The following is a 4,265-nucleotide window of genomic DNA, read 5'->3' as shown; positions in this document are numbered from 1 at the left end:
CTTAATTTCTTTAAAAATTAAATTTCACTTAAATAGAAAGAGTTTAACTTAATTTCTTTTAAAAATTAAATTTCACTTAAATAGAAAGAGTTAACTTAATTTCTTTTAAAAATTAAATTTCACTTAAATAGAAAGAGTTTAACTTAATTTCTTTTAAAAATTAAATTTCACTTAAATAGAAAGAGTTAACTTAATTTCTTTTAAAAATTAAATTTCACTTAAATAGAAAGAGTTTAACTTAATTTCTTTTAAAAATTAAATTTCACTTAAATAGAAAGAGTTTAACTTAATTTCTTTTAAAAATTAAATTTCACTTAAATAGAAAGAGTTTAACTTAATTTCTTTTAAAAATTAAATTTCACTTAAATAGAAAGAGTTTAACTTAATTTCTTTTAAAAAAAATTTCACTTAAATAGAAAGAGTTTAACTTAATTTCTTTTAAAAATTAAATTTCACTTAAATAGAAAGAGTTTAACTTAATTTCTTTTAAAAATTAAATTTCACTTAATATAGAAAGAGTTTAACTTAATTTCTTTTAAAAATTAAATTTCACTTAAATAGAAAGAGTTAACTTAATTTCTTTTAAAAATTAAATTTCACTTAAATAGAAAGAGTTTAACTTAATTCTTTTAAAAATTAAATTTCACTTAAATAGAAAGAGTTTAACTTAATTTCTTTTAAAAATTAAATTTCACTTAAATAGAAAGAGTTTAACTTAATTTCTTTTAAAAATAAATTTCACTTAAATAGAAAGAGTTTAACTTAATTTCTTTTAAAAATAAATTTCACTTAAATAGAAAGAGTTTAACTTAATTTCTTTTAAAAATTAAATTTCACTTAAATAGAAAGAGTTTAACTTAATTTCTTTTAAAAAATAAATTTCACTTAAATAGAAAGAGTTTAACTTAATTTCTTTTAAAAATTAAATTTCACTTAAATAGAAAGAGTTAACTTAATTTCTTTTAAAAATTAAATTTCACTTAAATAGAAAGAGTTAACTTAATTTCTTTTAAAAATAAATTTCACTTAAATAGAAAGAGTTTAACTTAATTTCTTTTAAAAATTAAATTTCACTTAAATAGAAAGAGTTTAACTTAATTTCTTTTAAAAATAAATTTCACTTAAATAGAAAGAGTTTAACTTAATTTCTTTTAAAAATTAAATTTCACTTAAATAGAAAGAGTTTAACTTAATTTCTTTTAAAAATAATTTCACTTAAATAGAAAGAGTTAACTTAATTTCTTTTAAAAATTAAATTTCACTTAAATAGAAAGAGTTAACTTAATTTCTTTAAAAATTAAATTTCACTTAAATAGAAAGAGTTTAACTTAATTTCTTTTAAAAATTAAATTTCACTTAAATAGAAAGAGTTAACTTAATTTCTTTAAAAATTAAATTTCACTTAAATAGAAAGAGTTTAACTTAATTTCTTTTAAAAATTAAATTTCACTTAAATAGAAAGAGTTTAACTTAATTTCTTTTAAAAATTAAATTTCACTTAAATAGAAAGAGTTTAACTTAATTTCTTTAAAAATAAATTTCACTTAAATAGAAAGAGTTTAACTTAATTTCTTTTAAAAATTAATTTCACTTAAATAGAAAGAGTTTAACTTAATTTCTTTAAAAATTAAATTTCACTTAAATAGAAAGAGTTTAACTTAATTTCTTTTAAAAATTAAATTTCACTTAAATAGAAAGAGTTTAACTTAATTTCTTTTAAAAATTAAATTTCACTTAAATAGAAAGAGTTTAACTTAATTTCTTTAAAAATTAAATTTCACTTAAATAGAAAGAGTTAACTTAATTTCTTTTAAAAATTAAATTTCACTTAAATAGAAAGAGTTTAACTTAATTTCTTTTAAAAATTAAATTTCACTTAAATAGAAAGAGTTAACTTAATTTCTTTTAAAAATTAAATTTCACTTAAATAGAAAGAGTTTAACTTAATTTCTTTTAAAAATTAAATTTCACTTAAATAGAAAGAGTTAACTTAATTTCTTTTAAAAATAAATTTCACTTAAATAGAAAGAGTTTAACTTAATTTCTTTTAAAAATTAAATTTCACTTAAATAGAAAGATTTAACTTAATTTCTTTAAAAATTAAATTTCACTTAAATAGAAAGAGTTTAACTTAATTTCTTTTAAAAATTAAATTTCACTTAAATAGAAAGAGTTAAACTTAATTTCTTTTAAAAATTAAATTTCACTTAAATAGAAAGAGTTAAACCTGTCTCTTATACACATCTAGATGTGTATAAGAGACAGGAATTAAACTTAATTTCTTTTAAAAATTAAATTTCACTTAAATAGAAAGAGTTTAACTTAATTTCTTTTAAAAATTAAATTTCACTTAAATAGAAAGAGTTTAACTTAATTTCTTAAAAATTAAATTTCACTTAAATAGAAAGAGTTTAAACTTAATTTCTTTTAAAAATAAATTTCACTTAAATAGAAAGAGTTTAAACTTAATTTCTTTTAAAAATTAAATTTCACTTAAATAGAAAGAGTTAACTTAATTTCTTTTAAAATAAATTTCACTTAAATAGAAAGAGTTTCTTAATTTCTTTTAAAAATTAAATTCACTTAAAGAAAGAGATTAACTTAATTTCTTTTAAAAATTAAATTTCACTTAAATAGAAAGAGTTTAACTTAATTTCTTTTAAAATTAAATTTCACTTAAATAGAAAGAGTTTAACTTAATTTCTTTTAAAAAATAAATTTCACTTAAATAGAAAGAGTTTAACTTAATTTCTTTTAAAAATTAAAATTTCACTTAAATAGAAAGAGTTTAACTTAATTTCTTTTAAAAATAAATTTCACTTAAATAGAAAGAGTTAACTTAATTTTTTTAAAAATTAAATTTCACTTAAATAGAAAGAGTTTAACTTAATTTCTTTTAAAAATAAATTTCACTTAAATAGAAAGAGTTTACTTAATTTCTTTTAAAAATTAAATTTCACTTAAATAGAAAGAGTTTAACTTAATTTCTTTTAAAAATTAAATTTCACTTAAATAGAAAGAGTTTAACTTAATTTCTTTTAAAAATTAAATTTCACTTAAATAGAAAGAGTAACTAATTCTTTTAAAAATAAATTTCACTTAAATAGAAAAAGTTTAACTTAATTTCTTTTAAAAATTAAATTTCACTTAAAGAAGAGAAAGAGTTTAACTTAATTTCTTTAAAAATTAAATTTCACTTAAATAGAAAGAGTTAAACTTAATTTCTTTAAAAATAATTTTACTTAAATAGAAAGAGTTTAACTTAATTTCTTTTAAAAATTAAATTTCACTTAAATAGAAAGAGTTAATTAATTTCTTTAAAATTAAATTTCACTTAAATAGAAAGAGTTTAACTTAATTCTTTAAAAAAAATTTCACTTAAATAGAAAGAGTTTAACTTAATTTCTTTTAAAAAAAAATTTCACTTAAATAGAAAGAGTTTAACCTAATTCTGTTTAAAAATTAAATTTCACTTAAATAGAAAGAGTTTAACTAATTTTTTTAAAAATTAATTTCACTTAAATAGAAAGAGTTAAACTAATTTCTTTTGAAAATTAAATTTCACTTATAGAAAGAAGTTAAACCTAATTTCTTTTAAAAAAATTATTTAATTAAATAGAAAGAGTTAAACTTAATTTCTTTTAAAAAATTAAATTTCACTAAATAGAAAGAGTTAATAATTTTCTTTAAAAATTAATTTCACTTAAATAGAAAGAGTTTAACTTAATTTCTTTTAAAAATTAAATTTCACTTAAATAGAAAGAGTTTAACTTAATTTCTTTTAAAAAATTAAATTTCACTTAAATAGAAAGAGTTTGTCAATTTAATTTCTTTTAAAAATTAATTTCACTTAATAGAAAGAGTTTTAACTTAATTTCTTTTAAAAATTAAATTTCACTTAAATAGAAAGAGGTAACTTAATTTCTTTTAAAAAAAAAATTTCACTTAAATAGAAAGAGTTTAACTTAATTTCTTTAAAATTAAATGTTCACTTAAAATAGAAAGAGTTTAACTTAATTTTCTTTTAAAAATTAAATTTCACTAAATAGAAAGAGTTTAACTAATTTCTTTAAAAAATTAAATTTCACTTAATAGAAAGAGTTAAACTTAATTTCTTTTAAAAATTAAATTTCACTTAAATAGAAAGAGTTAACTTAATTTCTTTTAAAAAAAAATTTCACTTAAATAGAAAGAGTTTAACTTAATTTCTTTTAAAATTACAAGTTCACTTAAATAGAAAGAGTTTACTTAATTTCTTTTAAAAA

This window comes from Polistes fuscatus, unplaced genomic scaffold, assembly GCF_010416935.1.
Source record: "Polistes fuscatus isolate 324 unplaced genomic scaffold, CU_Pfus_HIC Scaffold8, whole genome shotgun sequence".
Taxonomy (NCBI): domain Eukaryota; kingdom Metazoa; phylum Arthropoda; class Insecta; order Hymenoptera; family Vespidae; genus Polistes; species Polistes fuscatus.
The sequence above is the reverse complement of the archived record's forward strand: the minus strand, read 5'-3'. Positions refer to the sequence as shown.